An 18,311-nucleotide genomic window follows, 5' to 3' on the forward strand; every position below is an offset into this window, starting at 1 on the left:
CCCAATTCCACCAAGAGCAAAGGCCCAACTCAAGGCTTGAAGATCATTTGAAGAAAGTGTATAAATAGGATAGAATTCAAGTTCTTCGGGGAGCTTTCTTTTGGAATTTTCATAATAGTTTTCGGAGAGCTTTGGGTATTGAGTGATCTTTAATTTCTTTGTCTTGGGGAAGGAGAATTCACTTCTCTTCCTCTTAGTTTTATTGCTTTCAATTTCAATTACACTTGTCTTAGATCTTGGATTGGAGAATTGAAGAAATTCTGTTTCAATCTCAATCTTGGATCTCTCTGCTTTACTCACTGCATAATTGAATTTAATTTTCTGTTAATTGCTCTTCATCTATTCTCTTTGCAATTTACAATTTCCTTGCAATTGTTCTTGTTGGATCTAGGAAGGCATTGAGATCTAGACTTGGTTTTCTAGTCTCTGGGTCCTGAGATCCAAATCTCCAATTTACATTCTGTTTCTTCCTTTCCATGTTTATTTACTTTTCTGCTATAAGATCCGATCCAATCCCCTTTCCCCTTTACTCTTCTGTTTGATGCAAGTTAACTTTTCCTTGTTTAATTTCTGCAAATCCACGTCCCAATCCCCTTTACATTTCAAGCAATTTACATTCCTTGCACTTTAAGATTCCGCAATTTACATTTCTTGCACTCTAAGTTTCTGCCATTTAATTTCTTGTCCTTTAAGTTTCAGCAATTTATTTCTTGTTCTCTTTAATTCCATGCACTTTAATTCTGCAAGTCACAAATCACCCAACCAACACTCAATTCGCTTGACTAAATCAACCACTAAACTAAAATTGCTCAATCCTTCAATCCCTGTGGGATCGACCTCACTCCCGTGAGTTTTTATTACTTGATGCGACCCGGTACACTTGCCGGTTAGATTTGTGTGTTTTGGGAGAAATTTATTTTTCACCAAAATACTCATCAGGCCGCCATTTGGTGCTTTGAGATGGTAAGAGAATACTTGGAGCTCCCGGCCTCCATAGAAGTGTCCCTCTATTTTTTTCTTTTTACCAACCCCTTCTAGGAAGGTAAACACAAAAAAGGTTACCTCTCCTTTCGGGCCGTGCAGAATCGGATGATCTTCGGTATTTTCGAAGATTCTTTTCACAGTTTCAAGGAGATCTTTTTCAAAGTGAGGCTGACCTGGGGCCGCCATCCCTTCTGGCTTACTCTTAAGGGGGAATGGCGGATCCCAGCCTACTGGAGTTTTGGTGCCGGCCGAAACTATATGATCAAGGTAACTTAAGATGGCCTAGGTCGATAGAACCAACAGATCGCCGACATCTTGTTGGCAATTTTTGGTTCTAACAACCTTAACCCCCATCTCTTGATGGGTGACTAGGAGGTCGGTCGCGATTGTGTAGGTAAGATCCTTCCCTTTATTGTTGTTCTTCCATTTTCTCGATGTGTGCCTTACTATGCTGTTCCCGATTTCATGACTTGCTCTTTTTTTCATGACTTGCATTTTCATAGATTTTTTCTTATCCATTTGAAGTTAGGATGGCTGCCAGACACACCACTTTGATCCATTTTATGACTCATCTTTTTCCTGCTAGACACACCAAGTCACCTGCCGAGACCGACCCCACCGACGAGGCAGATCAGGGTAAAGGGGTCATGATCAAACCAGAGCCGGCAGTAATCGTCATCTTCAAACCCAAGAAAAGGAAAACTGACTCTAGCCCTGGGCAATTTCTCATTGTGATGGAGAAGAATTTTGACTCCGAGATTTTTATCGACTCCCAACTCTTGCCGGGCATTGAGGATTTCTTCGGGGATAAGGATCTGGCTACTCAGGCGAGGTGGACATACTGGAGCATTCTCTGGGTTACTGCCATTGCCAGAAAGGTGGAACCAGTATTGGCTCAATGCCAGGTTCTGGAAGGAAAACATAGGGCTGCCCAAAGGGATATCGCTAGCATGAAGACTGAGGGGGAGACCCTGAGGACCCTACTTGCCGAGGAAGAGAAAAAAGTAAAAGAGGCAGGCAAAGAGATCAGCCGCCTCACAGACCGGGACCTCTCCCTCTCCAAGCAACTTAGTGATGCTCAAGGTCGGGCTACTGTAGCGGAGGCCAAAGTGAAGAAGCTGGAGGCGAAGCTAGCAGAGGCCAGGAAATCGGCGAACTCTGCTCGGCAGGAGACTGCTAACATGAAGATGAAAAACAAGGAGATCATTAAGGAGGCGATCAAGGCCCAAGTCTCTTTTCTTGATCCCGATTTTTATACTTCAGCTGTTGGTGCCTTTAAAATGATTCAAGATGGCAAGATTGTTGATATTCCGAGGAAATGACATGCTTTAGAACTTGTAATATTTCTTTGATGCCCCTTGTATTTGTAATTCGGAACTTTGTCATTTTATTATTGTTGTTGGGCCCATGTGATGCCCTTTTGGACTGCCATTTTAATGGTTTCGATATTTATGACTAGAAAATTGGGTTATATTGGTCGCTTTACCGCCATATCATTTCTTCATTCGACTGTTAAGTCAAAATTCGATGGATATCCGTATATTGTTGCACAGAGGTTCCCGGGGTGATCAGTCCTAGGAAGTCAATTTTATGACTTGATAACAATTATAATGAATAAATATCAACACAGCATGAATAAATCTCAAAATAACACATAAACATTTTTCAAGAATGGATCTTGTTAAAACCCCTTGCCGCCATCTCCGTTCTGACGTTAAGGGGAAAGAGTACCCTTTCTTTAACGATTTATGACAATACAGGTAAATCAGCAAAAAGTAAAACAAAGTAAATGAAAGTATGAAAGTAAATGAAAGTAGAGACATTAAATGAGCTTGAGAGAAAGGAAAGATAACCGGTTGGCCATAGCCGCGTTAGCTCCAACTCTTTTGCAGTGCAGATTGCGTGCGAGAAATATTTTCTATAAAATTCTATCTTAAATCTATTCCAAGGGATATCTGTTAACTCTACCTGCAAGGTATGACATAGCTCATGCCACCAATTCTGAGCATCTCCCTCCAACATATAAGTTACTATCTCCACCTACTGCACTTCAGGAACACGCTGAGTGTACAAAAACCTCTACACGTCTCGAAACCACTGATCGGGCTCCAAAGCGTTGACGTTTTTGTTAATCCAAGGTGGACCACTCTTAAGAAAGTCAGTAAGGGTCACAGACCTATAGTGTCGACCTATGTTACTTGTACCAGCACCAGAGTTTCCATCTCGACGTCCTTGAGCCGGTTCAACCACGGGATTTTCTCTCCGTGTACCTCACTCGGATCCGTGAGACGCCATTTGGTCCCTGTTTACACCAAACAATTGATAATAAGGTGATCAGTCTCAATATCTCAAGTTTAGTGCCTTAGAGCCACAAATGCATGCTTACGAAGTTTATGCTATGTATATCAGTCAGATATCCTAAATAGCACATAAACATGACTCAGAGTATGCTCAGAAGCTTAGTCAGTCCATCTCTTAGGCTCTGCAGGAACGAACTGCTCTGATACCATAACGTAAAACCCTACCACACAGAGTCTTATGCTTAAGTCATAAACTGAGGTGGCAAGGTATTACGACATCTAAAAGTAAAATTATATATATAATATAGATGGAAAATGTTTTATCTAGAAGCCTTTGAAGAAATGTTATTGAATGAAATACAAGCAGAACAACGCAACACTCACGATCGGATAGAAGTAGCAAGGTGGATAAGATTGAACGGAAAAGATAATATAAACATATAAGATCTAAGTTCCAAAAATGCAATTACCAAGCTCCAGGCTCAGCCTGCGAAGCAAAGACTGACCAGAGTATACATATACATATATATACACCCCAAAGTAACCCAAAACCGACAACCTGTTTCTCCGAGTCAACATCTAAGAGGGACAAACATAAAATACAAGGTGGAGAATCTATAAACATATATAAATATAAATAAAATACAATCCTAAATCCCAAGAGTTCTTTGCTTCCTTAGACTCTCCAGAATACATAGTGTGGTGCTTCTCATCCTGCATTTGAAAAATACAAATATCTGTATAGAATGAGAACCAGGAGTTCTCAGCATGGTAAAGGTGCCGCATACATAAGATATAAGGTCCCGGAAAAGCCAGAGGCATTCCTAGAACTCCAACACTTAGATTATAAAACTTAAAGATTTGAAACCGTAAACCATAAACAGGGTGGTTCTCTAAAGTTCTTAAACTTAACCAAACTCTAATTAAAATCCTCAATTCTCCGCCTTCCTCCAATCTTTCAAACTCCGGTAGAACCACGGACAAACAAACAAGCAAAGCAAGCACAGATAGAATACAGATACAACAGGTAACAATTTAGCAAGTAAGCAAAATAATCACATAGGCAAGCACAATTGATGCACAATCAAACATAATCATGCAAATGCATATGATAAATGTCTATCCTACTGGCCATGAGCTCACGTGTCGGTTAACTATCAGAATCCGACACACCCGGTAGCTAACCCGGATACTATCTCTCGACTACGCATCTCCAGAAGGCATAAAATTGGGGGATTAGTGTCCTACCACCTTCTCGTGGAGTCATGCACAGGGGAAAATAAATCGGGGGATTAGTGCCCTACCACCTTCTCCTGGAGGCATGCACCAGGGGAAAATAAATCGGGGGATTAGTGCCCTACCACCTTTCAGACACAGAGAGAAAGAATGTGAGGGAATACGTCAGGAGATTAGCACCCTACCACTTTCCTCACATCCCACAGAACACAGATCACAATAAGCGCGGGGAAAGAATCGAGGGATTAGCGCCCTACCGCCTTCCCCGCATCCAATATATCCATATCATCATCATTGTTCATTCATTCTCAAATTTGACATTATTACTCCTTTACATTCGTTCATAATCATCGCATAATCATTCATTATGGCCATGGCATCACATATACATCATATCTTTGCATGTTTCATACATAATTCGTCATTTTCTAAGCTTACTTCGTCCCCAAGCTACCTTTCCTTCCTAGCTTCATCTCATTACTAGGAATACCACTAAGGTCTAGGGGTTAAAATAGTAAAAATAGAGGTTTAGAGGAAATTAGGTTTTAAAACACAAAGTTCATTTTGCTTAAAACAGGGGTCACGCGTACGCGCATTTTTCCCTGCTCGCATACGCAAGCACCTTGCTCGCGTACGCAAGATGCCCAACCTGGAAGGGTTGGTCACGTCACGTGTAGTGGTCGTGTAATCAAGATATGCAGAGTGGCAAAAATGCTGAATGCTACAGAATTTCAATTTTGTACTCCGAACTTCCGACGCGCATAACTTTTTCGTTTTAAAATATATTTCATCCGTTCTTCGAACGGCATAAACTTTACGGACCCAATTTTCATATGAAACAAGTTTGAAAGAATTTGGGGGCTCTAGAAGCTGAGCTATAGCTCGCCAAAGTTTGACCAAAAATTAGTTTTTCACAAAAATTCATAAACCTCTATTTTCACCAAAGTCAAACTCAATACCAACACCCCCCTCATGCAAATAGCACCACAACATACCATTTACAGTACCACAATCTCCACATCCTACCACAATCAACCATACCTCAATATTACATAATCTCATACATAATTCCTCAATTAACCAATAAGATCATCAATAATTCATCACACACACACACACACACACACACACACACACACACACACACACACACACACACACACACACACACACACACACACACACACACACACACACACACACATATATATATATCATCATATAGTATTGAATTTTCATCACCATCATCAATTATTAAACCAATGCTCAACCTATTTTCATCATAAACAATAGTTACCAACAAATACTCAATCCATATCAATAATTATCATCAAAGGTACTAAGCATTTAACATACTCATCCATTCCAACCTATCCTATGGTCATCTAGCCTAAGTTTCCACAAAACATTATATATTAAATACGAGAAACCAAAACCATACCTTAGCCGATTTTCTGATAAACCCGAAATACCTCAAGCGTTCCTCGCACCCCAAGTTATCAACTTCGACTCTCAAAATTGATCTTAAGCTTCAACTTCCTCAAATAAGCTCCGATATCACAAGTTTTGACCTTCAATTAATTTCTCACCAACAATATTCAATATAAACCACATTTATCACTATAGTTAATCCCTAAACTCAAAATCTCAACAATTCCATAAGAGGTTTAGGGTTCTTACCTTACCCACAGCTCAAGTGAGCCACACCCAACAAAACCCGCAAGCTAATTCGAACCTAAACACCGAAATTAAACAATTTTCAACATAATTATTCATCAAATTCAAAATTGGGAAGGAAGAAATTGAGGAAGAAAATGTGACTTCCTTACCTTACCACGTACTGGGCTTTGTAGAGCTCGACGCTGCGGTTGCGTGGCCGTAAACAGTGCAGTTATCGGAGCTGGAGTAGGAAGATGTATCAAATTAAAGTTTGAGTGAAAGTTTGAGTTAGGGTTCATGGACTCCTTTCTCTCTTCAGCGTTCTTGCTGAATGAATGAGGAAGAAGGAGTTTTCATTTAGTATATAGGGCTGAGTGGGTTGGGCCAAATTCTTTAAAATTGGTGTCAAAATTCTTATTTTAATTAGCTCTACCTCATTAAACTATAAAATTCCATTTTCTAATTTCTTGGGTTAATAGTTAAGTTATTGGCTAATTATTTACTAATTTTACGGGTTTTATAATAGGACCGAAGCTAACTCGTCTGCCCAAGAGCCCTTCCTCTGATCCAAGCGTTTCTTCAGCCCATTCAGAATGACCTTGTTTGCCGCCTCGACTTGTCCATTGCTTTGGGAGTGTTCCACGAATGAGAACTTTTGTTTGATTCCAATGCCTGACAGGAACTCTCCGAATTTCTTGTCAAAAAACTGTGTTCTATTATCCAACACCATGCCTTCCAGAATTCCAAACCTCGCAATCACCTGTCTCCAAAGAAATTTTTGGCAGTTCGCAGATGATATGCTTGTCATAGGTTCAGCCTCCACTCATTTGGTGTAATAATCAATGGCTATAATTAGATACTTGACCTGTCCTGGGTCCAATGGGAAGGGGTCTAGCAGGTTGACTCCCCATTGGGAGAAGGGTCGTGGGGCCAAAACAGAACTTAGCGCTTCTACCAGTGTGTTGTAAAAGTTCACATTTTCTTGACACCTCCTGCACTTCTTAACGAACTCGTGAGAATCTATCATCATAGAAGGCCAATAGTAGCCAGCTCTAACGAGCTTCCGAGCTAAGAATTTTCCTCCAATGTGGTGTCCAAGCACCCCTCACGTACTTCTCTTAGGACGTAGTCTGTCAGACTGGGCCGCAGGCATTTCAACAAGGATTGGTTGAGCCCTCTCTTGTATAGCTGCCCTTGCACTATTGCGTATTTAGCAGCCTCTCTTCTCAAAACCTTGGCTTCTTTCTCGTTTTTCGGCAACTCCCCTTCCTCGAAAAACCATTGGATCGGGTTAATCCAAGAAGCAGGTTCCTCTTGACTTTGGGTTAAGCAAAGGGTCACCGATGGCTCCTTTACAAAGCCTTGGATGAGAGATCGGTTTTCCATTCCAGGCTTGATGCTCGCCAATTTTGACAAAAGATCTGCTCTAGCATTTCTCTCACTGGGTACCTGTTGGACCACTACCTCTTCAAAATCTTTGCACAATTGTTTGGTTTTTTCAAGATATTTTTGCAATAACGGGACTTGAGTTTGGTATGTCCCATTCACTTAGGCTGTCATGACCTGTGAGTCGCCGTTAACTTGAAGCTTTGCCGCCTCGACCTCCTTGGCTAGTATCAAGCCGCCGATCATGGCTTCAAATTCGGCTTGGTTGTTAGAGATGGGAAACTCAAATCTAATAGATTTCTTGTAAGTTATTCCTTCTGAGATTTTTGGAATAATCTCAACTCCTCTGAATGCTTGGTTAGAAGCTTCGTCTACATGGAGCATCCATCGTTTGCTTAGGACCTTGAAAGCATCTCTGGTCACGTCAACAAAGAAATCAACCATTGCTTGTGCTTTGATTACGTGACGGGGTTTGTGCTAGATATCATACTGAGACAGCTCTATTGCCCAGGTCATCATTCGCCTTGCTAGGTCAGGCTTCTGCAAGATTTGTCGGATCGCTTGGTCAGTGGTGCACGAAATTGTGATCCTTAACAATGGCGCCAAAAACTTGGTGCTCGGAACGTAATTCACACACTTTGTCACAACTTCGCACAAGTAACCAGCAAGTGCACTGGGTCGTCCAAGTAATAAACCTTACGTGAGTAAGGGTCGATCCCACGGAGATTGTCGGCTTGAAGCAAGCTATGGTCACCTTGTAAATATCAGTCAGGCAGATTCAGATGGTTATAGAGAATTGATAATCAAAACATAATTAAAATATAAACTAGGATAGAGATACTTATGTAATTCATTGGTGAGAATTTCAGATAAGCGTATAGAGATGCATTCGTTCTTCCTGAACCTCTACTTTCCTGCTGTCTTCATCCCATCATTCCTACTCCCTTCCATGGCAAACTTATGCAGGGCATCACCGTTGTCAATGGCTACATCCCGTCCTCTCAGTGAAAATGGTCCAAAATGTGTTGTCACCGCACGGCTATTCATCTGTCGGTTCTCGATCATACTGGAATAGGATTCAGTCATCCTTTTGCGTCTGTCACTACGCACAACACTCTTGAGTTTGAAGCTCGTCACAGCCATCCCTTCCCGGATCCTACTCGGAATGCCACAGACAAGGTTTAGACTTTTAGAATCTCAAGAACGGCCGCCAATAATTCTAGCCTATACCACGAAGACTCTGATCTCATGGAATGGAAGGCTCGGTTGTCAGGCGAGGCAACCATGCGTCATGAACCAGAAGGCTAAGAGATATGCACTTAAGCGATTACAAGTAGAACGGAGGTGGTTGTCAGGCACGCGTTCATGGGTGAGAATGGTGATGAGTGTCACGGATCATCACCTTCCTAAGGTTGAAGAACAAGTGTATATCTTAGATAAGAAATAGGCTTGAGTTGTGTAGAAAAACAATAGTACTTTGCATTAATTCATGAGGAACAGCAGAGCTCCACACCTTAATCTATGGTGTGTAGAAACTCTACCATTGAAAATACATAAGAACAAGGTCCAGGGATGGCCAAATGGCCAGCCTCCCCAAATGGCATATGAATTCGAAATTAAGGGAAAAGGACCCCCAGTACAATAGTAAAGAGTTCTATTTATGCTAAACTAGTTACTAGGGTTACAGAAATAGGTAAATGATGCAGAAATCCACTTCCGGGGCCCACTTGGTGTGTGCTTGGGCTGAGCATTGAAGCTTTCACGTGGAGAGGTCTTTCTTGGAGTTAAACGCCAGTTTATAACCTGTTTCTGGCGTTTAACTCCACTTTGCAACCTGTTTCTAGCGTTTGACTCCAGAATAGGGCCGGGAGCTTGCGTTTAACGCCAGTTTGCATCATCTAAACTCGGGAAAGTATGAACTATTATATATTGCTGGAAAGCTCTGGATGTCTACTTTCCAAAGCAATTAAGAGCGCATAATTTGGAGTTCTGTAGCTTCAAAAAATCTACTTTGAGTGCAGGGAGGTCAGAATCCAACAGCATCTGTAGTCCTTCTTCAACCTTTGAATCTGATTTTTGCTCAAGTCCCTCAATTTCAGCCAGAAATTATCTGAAATTATAGAAAAACACACAAACTCATAGTAAAGTCCAGAAATGTAAATTTTATTTAAAAACTAATAAAAATATATTAAAAACTAACTAAATAATACTAAAAACTATGTCAAAACAATGCCAAAAAGCGTATAAATTATCCGCTCATCACAACACCAAATTTAAATTGTTGCTTGTCCCCAAGCAACTGAAAATCAAATAGGATAAAAAGAAGAGAATATAATATAAATTCCAAAATATCAATGAAACTTAGCTCCAATCAGATGAGCGGGACTAGTAGCTTTTTGCCTCTTAAATAGTTTTGGCACCTCACTTTATCCATTGAAGTTCAGAATGATTGGCATCTATAGGAACTTAGAATTTAGATAGTGTTATTGATTCTCCTAGTTCAGTATGTTGATTCTTGAACACAGCTACTTTATGAGTCTTGGTCGTGGCCCTAAGCACTTTGTTTTCCAGTATTACCACCGGATACATAAATGCCACAGACATATAACTGGGTGAACCTTTTCAGATTGTGACTCAGCTTTGCTAAAGTCCCCAATTAGAGGTGTCCAGGGTTCTTAAGCACACTCTATTTTTGCTTTGGACCTCAAATTTAACCGCTCAGTCTCAAGCTTTTCACTTGACACCTTCACGCCACAAGCACATGGTTAGGGACAGCTTGGTTTAGTTGCTTAGGCAAGGATTTTATTCCTTTAGGCCCTCCTATCCACTTATGCTCAAAGCCTTGGATCCTTTTTATTACCCTTGCTTTTTGGTTTTAAAACCTATTGGCTTTTTCTGCTTGCTTTTTCTTTTTCTTTCTCTTTTTTTTTTCGCCATTTTTCTTTCTCTTTTTTTTTTCTGCAAGCTTTGTATTCACTGCTTTTTCTTGCTTCAAGAATCAATTTTATGATTTTTCAGATCTTCAAATAATATTTCTCCTTTTTCATCATTCTTTCAAGAGCCAACATATTTAACATTCATAAACCACAATTTCAAAAGACATATGCACTGTTCAAGCATTCATTCAGAAAACAAAAAGTATTGTCACCACATCAAAATAATTAAACATGTTTCAAGGATGAATTCCAAACCCTGTACTTCTTGTTCTTTTGTTTTTAGAACATTTTTTTTAAGAGAGGTGATGGATTCATAGGACACCATAGCTTTAAGACATAGACACTTAAACACTAAAGATCATGTAATAAAGACACAAACATCAACAAACATGAAGCATAGTAAATGAAAAACAAGAAGATAAGAACAAGGAGATTAAGGAACGGGTCCACCTTAGTGAGGGTGGCGTCTTCCTCTTCTTGAAGAACCAATGGTGCTCTTGAGCTCCTCTATGTCTCTTCCTTGTCTTTGTTGCTCCTCCCTAGTGATTTTGGTGCTCCTATCCTTAGTTGCTCCCAATAGTTGTGTGGAGAAAAATGTATCCCTTGAGGTATCTCAGGGATTTCTTGGTGAGGGAATTCCTCATGCTCTTGTTGAGGTCCACGAGTGGGCTTTCTTGTTGTGCAGTCAAATGCTTTACTACTGAGCTATAGACCCTTGAGATGAATCTCTCCATCTCCCATGACTCGAAGGTGGAAGCTTTTGTCTTCCCTTTCCTCTTTCTAGAGGTTTCTCCGGTCTTAGGTGCCATAAATGGTTATGGAAAAACAAAAAATAATGCTTTTACCACACCAAACTTAAAATGTTTGCTTGTCCCCGAGCAAAAGAAGAGGGAATGAAGGAGAAGAAGAAGAAGAATGGAGGAGAGGGAGAGAGGTGTGTATTCGGCCAAGGGTAAGAAGAAAGGGTTGTGTTGTGTGAAAATGAAGAAGGAATGAGTAGTTTATATAGGAGTGGGGAAGGTTTAGGATTCAGCCATCAGGGTTGGGTTTGGGAGGGAAAAGAGTTTGAATTTTGGAGGTAGGTGGGGTTTATGGGGAAGAGTGAATGGATGTGAGTGGTGAAGAGATGGTGGGGAAGAGTGAGTGAGGTGATTGGTGAAGGATATTTGGGAAAGAGAGTTATAAAAAGGTGTGAAGAGGAGAGAAGAAGTGGTGGGGATCCTGTGGGGTCCACAGATCCAGTGGGGCCAAGGACTTAACATCCCTGCTCCAATTAGGCGTGTAAAACGCCCTTGCTGTGCAATCCTGGCATTTAACGCCAGACTACTACTTGTTTCTGGCGTTAAACGCCTAAATGTAGCCTGTTTCTGGCATTTAACGCCAGGTAGATGCTTGTTTCTGGCGTTAAATGCTAGCTTGGTGCTTGTTTCTGGCGTTAAACGCCAGACAGATGCTTGTTTCTAGCGTTTAAACGCCAGAATGATCATCCTCCAGGGTGTGCTATTTTTAATGCTATTTTTCATTCTGTTTTTGATTTTTCAGTAGTTTTTGTGACTCCACATGATCATCAACCTAATAAAATACGAAATAACAAAAAGAAAATAAAATAGATATGATTAAATAACATTGGGTTGCCTCCCAACAAGCACTTCTTTAATGTCAATAGCTTGACAGTGAGCTCTCACGGAGCCTCACAGATAATCCGAGCAAGGTTGAAACCTCCCAACACCAAACTTAGAGTTTGAATGTGGGGGTTCAACACCAAACTTAGAGTTTGGTTGTGGCCTCCCAACACCAAACTTAGAGTTTGACTGTGGGGGCTTTGGTTGACTCTGCAATGAGAGAAGCATTTCATGCTTCCTTTCCATGGTTACAGAAGGAGATCCTTGAGTTTTAAATACAAGGTAGTCCTCATTCAGTTGAAGGATCAACTCTCCTCTGTCCACATCAATCACAGCTTTTGCTGTGCCTAGGAAGGGTCTTCCAAGGATGATGGATTCATCCTCATCCTTCCCAGTGTCTAGGATTATGAAATCAGCAGGGATGTAAAGGCCTTCAACCTTTACTAGCACGTCCTCTACTAGTCCATAAGCCTGTTTTCTTGAGTTGTCTACCATCTATAATGAGATTCTGGCAGCTTGTTGATGCCAAGGCATCTTAGGCGAGTTTCACTAGCATTTTTTCTTTTATTTTTAGTTGTTTTATGCATTTTCTTGAGCCTTAAGTAATCATTTGGGCCAAATAGTCATGCTTGTCTTAAATCATTCAACATGAAGATTTTGATGCAAATTTCATGAGTTTTTAGTTATATTACTTGAATGCTATGAATGGAAGATTCTCATGAAAATTTGCAAGACTTTGATGCAGTTGTTTGGATGATTTCAGGGAAGAAGAGGCTAGGCAAGGAAGCAACAAAAATCAATAAAGGAAGGTTGAATATCACATGTGGAGTTTAAGTTCTAGTTTAAGCTTAAACTGGAACTTAAACTACCAAAATCATGAAAGCTGAGGAAAGGGTAAAAGTGGCGTTTAACCTCCAGTTTAACCTTAAACTGGAAGTTAAACGCCAGAAACGGGAAATGCACCAGGGAGCCAATTCCACGTTTAAGCTCCAGTTTAACCTTAAACTGGAGCTTAAACGTGTTCGACCAAGTTTTCTCCTCCAGGGTTGCTTTCTCCATTTCCACGTTTAAGCTCCAGTTTAACCTTAAACTGGAGCTTAAACGTGTTCGACACCTCCAGGGCTACCTTTCTCCGCTTCCACGTTTAAGCTCCAGTTTAACCTTAAACTGGAGCTTAAACGTGTTCGACCTCCAGGATGGCTTTCTCTATTCCCACGTTTAAGCTCCAGTTTAACCTTAAACTGGAGCTTAAACGTGTTCGACCTCCAGGGCTGCTTTTCCTATCTCCACGTTTAAGCTTCAGTTTAACCTTAAACTGAAACTTAAACGTGTTCGACTACGTTACCCTCTAAGGCTGCCTTCTTCCATTTCCACGTTTAAGCTTCAGTTTAACCTTAAACTGAAGCTTAAATGTGCTTCCATAAAAGGCATCACTGGAAGTGTCTGGCGTTTAAGCTGCAGTTTAAGCTTAAACTGCAACTTAAACGCCACTATTGGAAAAGGTTTCTGGGCCAAAAATATTGCAGTTTAAGTTAGCTTTTGAGCACAAACATTAACTTAAACTTACTCTGGTATGAAACCCAATTGAATATCATGGTTTATGGGATTGGGCCTGAAGGATTGATGAGTCTGGAATTTCAATTTGTTGAGTCATGTGTCATTACTTGATTATCACTAAGTTGGCTCAATAAATGTTACAGAATGTGGATCAGCAGCCTCATCAAGATTATGGATCATAAACCCAAAGCAAAAGGAAAGCAGGGAGAGGCCTCAAAGCCCAAGAAACACAACAGAAGCTCAATATAGAAAGTGTATAAATAGGATAGAATTTAAGTTAGGAAGAACTTTTGAACCTTTTCATTTTGCTAGTTTTCATACCTTTGTAATTGAATTCAGAGCTATGACTCACTAAACCCCCTTTCATTGGGTTAGGGAGCTCTATTGTAATTCAATGAATCAATAATAGTTTATCTTCTTCTTCAATCTTTTCTCTTGAATTTTTGTTAGAAAGCTTCTCGATCTAATTCCATTGGGTAGTTGTCTTGGGAAAGAAACTACCCATAATTGGAATCCTTCGGAACCTTGGGAAAGGAATGGAGGATTCATGCTAGAGAAGCTTTCTCACAGTGAATTGGATTGGGGTTTGGATGGATATTGTGACATGTAATCCTACCAAATTGTGGTTCATGAAACTGTGTGGTATAATCAGTGATCGAGCATCATCTCTTCTTATGAACATTTAAACCAAGGGATTGGGAATTTGTTTGTTTTTAGAGAGAATTGGTGAGCCAAGGGATTGGGATCCAATCATATAAGATTGCCAAGCAAAATTCAATGAACGCATTGGTTGAGGAAGAGATAAACATGTTTTGATTCGGAGATCTCAATATCTCCTATAACCCAATGAATTCCCCATCTCCGATTTCCACTTTCTCTTTACATTCTGCAACTCAATTCATGCAATCACCCCCATTCCCTTTTAATTTCAGCAATTTAGCTTCTGCTCTTTAATTCATGCAATTTAAGATTCTGCCATTTCAATTTCTTGCCATTTACGTTTCCCGCCAATTTTACATTCCGCAACTCTCATCTAATTCTTGATTCCGCTCAACTAGACACACTTCTAATCCGAATTGCTCATTCAACCAATCCTTGTGGGATTCGACCTCACTCTATTGTGAGTTTTTACTTGACGATAACCGGTGCACTTGCCGGAAGGAATTTTGCCGATCGTGCAATTTCCTAAATCGTGGCATAACTAGTTTATGCGCATCAAGTTTATGGCGCCGTTGCCGGGGATTGGTTTTCGATTGACAATTCTCAAATTGGAAGTTAACTAGATTGAGCATTTTTCTTGCTTTGTTAATTCAGTTCAAGTTACTTGTTGAATTTCAATTTCTGCACTCTGTTACATGCTTTCTTTCTTTATGCCTTTAAATTCAAGCAACTAACTCACTGACTCACTAACTATTTGAATTAATTCCTCAACTGCTCTAACCATACTCTTCCATTAACCAAGAGTATTTCACTTGTTTGTTGCCTGTGCTGTGTTCTTGTATGACAGGTAGGAGAGGAGAGACATCAACTCCTCCATATACCGAACCAGAGAGGACCCTTCATAGACTTAGAAGGGAAGCAAGAGGGAAGAGAGTACTGAGAGAAGAGGAATCTGAAGGAGAATCTGAGGACAATTTTGAGGAAGCTCTAGATCTCAACATGGATGGAGAATTTCACAACCATGAGAGAGCTGATGGAAACAATGCCATTCCCGAGAGGAGGGTTCTTAGTTCATACATAAACCCAACCTCTGGGAATTGTGGTAGCAGCATTCAGAAACCACCCATTCAGGCCAACAATTTTGAACTCAAACCACAGCTAATATCACTTGTGGAGAATCATTGTTCATTTGGTGGGAGTGCTAATGAAGATCCAAACCAACATCTCACAAAATTCCTGAGAATTTGCGACACTGTGAAGTCCAATGGAGTCCAGGAAGATACCTATAAACTGCTCTTGTTCCCATTTTCACTTAGGGACAAGGCAGCTAAGTGGCTGGAATCATTCCCAAGGGGGAGCCTAACAACCTGGGATGAGGTGGAAAGCAAGTTTCTGGCACGTTTCTACCCCCCACAAAAGGTCAATAGGCTTCGATCTGAGGTTCAGACGTTTAGACAACAAGATGGTGAAACTCTCTACGAGGCATGGGAGAGATTCAAGGATTTGACAAGGAAATGCCCACCAGACATGTTCCATGACTGGGTGCAATTGCATATTTTCTATGATGGACTTTCTTATGAATCAAGGAAGGCTGTAGATCATTCATCAGGAGGTTCATTGAACAGGAAAAAGACTGTGGAAGAAGCCATTGAAGTGATTGAGACAGTGGCTGAGAATGAGTACTACTATGCTTCAGAGAGACACAACACTAAGGGAGTCATGGAGCTGAACCATGTTGATACAATTTTAGCCCAAAACAAGGTGTTTGCCAAGCAACTAGCAGAGCTCACCAGGAAATTAGAAACAAAGCAAGTGGCTGCAATACACACACAAGATCAAGTGGAAGTAATCCCTGAAGGAGGTGATTGGGAAGAGGCCAACTTTGTGGGAAACCAACAAAGGCAATCATATGATCCACATTCCAACACTTACAATCCAGGATGGAAAAACCACCCAAACTTTGGGTGGGGGAACCAACAAACCCAACCACAAAACCACAAACCTTACAACCACAACCAACATAACAATTCCACATACCAAAACTCCAACCAAAGATCATACCAAGCCACACAAAACACTTACTCCCAACCATCATATCATGGCCAAAATAATCAACCTACCCAACCTAATCCGAACCAACAATTTCAAGATCAATTAAACAGGATAGAAGGAGTGCTTGCAAACATGGGTCAGGACATAAGTGAGTTGAAAAACTTTAGGGATGATGTGAGATCTACCTTAAGGAACCATGGTGAAAAACTCAAGAGGATGGAGTCTCAAGTAGGAGAGCTATCTCAACAGGCCCCCAAGTCAACTGCAGTGTTCCCTAGTGACACAGAAAAGAATCCTAAAGGGGAACAAAAGAGAGTGAGATGGGAAGAATGCAAGGCCATCACCACATTGAAGGAAGTCTCAGAAGAAGAAGGAATCAGACCCTCAGAACAGGAGCCAGAAATCTTGAAGGAAGGTGTGGAAGAAGCTAAGCAGGAAGGTGAAACTGAACAAGCCAAGGAACTGCAAACAGGCATGCTGGAAACATACCAACCAAAAGCACCATTTCCTCAGAGGTTAGGAGGAGGTGAAAAAGGGAAAACCTATTCAAGGTTTTTAGAGACATTTAAGTCTCTCCATATTAATATTCCCTTCCTTGAGATCCTCCAGCAGATGCCTACACATATCAAGTATTTAAAGGAATTGCTGAGCAAGAAAAGAGTTTTGAAGGGAGGACAAACTGTAATAATGAACAAAGAATGCAGTGCCCTCATCAAGAAGGACATAGTCTCTAAGAAAACAGACCCAGGAAGTTTTCATATACCCTGCATCATAGGGGAAACAAAAATTGACGGAGGATTCTGTGATCTAGGAGCTAGCATAAATGTGATGCCTCTGACTCTTATGAAGAGGCTACAACTGAATGAGGCGAGATCCACTGATGTAATCATACAACTGGCTGACAAAACTCAGAAGCAAGCTGAAGGGGTAGTTGAAAATGTGCTGGTGAAAGTGGGAAATTATTTCTTCCCCACAGACTTTGTCATTTTGGACATGGAGGAAAGCCACCTACACCCTATCATTCTGGGAAGGCCATTTCTAGCCACTGCTAGAGTGCTCATAGATGTAGAACAAGGAGAGCTAATCTTGAGAATACATGATGAACAGCTCATTTTCAATGTTTTCAAACCTGCATCTGAGCCTGAACCAGAACCTGAAAAGCCTAAGGATGATAGTAGCCATCTGTGTTTGGAGGAAAGCAATCCAGCAGCTGAAACTCTAAAACAGTCCTTGGAAGGCAAACAAGAATTGCAAGAGTTAAAGCCACAAGAATCAATAGAAACAGATCAGAAGGATCCTCCTGGCATAAAGGTCAATGAAGAAATCCTCAAGAGAAAGGGAAGAATTGTAAAGAAATTGCCAAGAGGGTGGAGAAACAAGAAAATTCCCACTGAAGGTTTCTCTCCGGGAGATAAAGTGATATCAAGTCATTATCTGCCAATTCCACCTGGCCTCAAAACCATTCCTTCCCAGCTCCCGCAAGTGTTCACAATCAGGAAAGTTCTTTCTATGGAACATTTAGAAGTCATGAAGGAATCAAATGGGGACGTTTTCATAGTGAGAGGAGAAGACATCAAGCACTACAATCCACCCTAACAAGGGACAACCGTCAAGCTAGTGACGTTAAAGAAGCGCTTCATGGGAGGCAACCCATGTTTTAGTATCCTTACTCTTTATTGTTTTGCTTCGCATCTAATAAAGCATGGTTTCTTATGCATGAACTTGAATCCTCAGGACAACTGTTGATAAAGTGCACTAAACATTGCATGTAAATTACAATTGGTCTCTAAGTTTGGTGTGCCTGAAGGCACTCCCAAATCTTATTCAAATTGTATTCATTCTTTCATTCAAGGTGCACGACCAAACATTAAGTTTGGTGTCTCTTTTGAACACAGTTAATGAAAAGCAAGAAGATCCTC

General features: G+C 40.7%; 1 non-coding gene across 1 annotated transcript; it reads right to left on the reverse strand.

Moving 5' to 3' along the window:
* Positions 1–15,765: 15,765 nt before the first annotated feature.
* Positions 15,766–15,869, reverse strand: LOC148564713 (small nucleolar RNA R71). Its single transcript, XR_015885342.1, has one exon. It is a non-coding gene; the product is annotated as a small nucleolar RNA R71 (small nucleolar RNA).
* Between the last annotated feature and the right edge of the window lie 2,442 nt (positions 15,870–18,311).

This window comes from Arachis ipaensis, chromosome B5 (genome assembly GCF_059453495.1).
Source record: "Arachis ipaensis isolate K30076 ecotype BB chromosome B5, ASM5945349v1, whole genome shotgun sequence".
NCBI classification, from domain to species: Eukaryota; Viridiplantae; Streptophyta; class Magnoliopsida; order Fabales; family Fabaceae; genus Arachis; species Arachis ipaensis.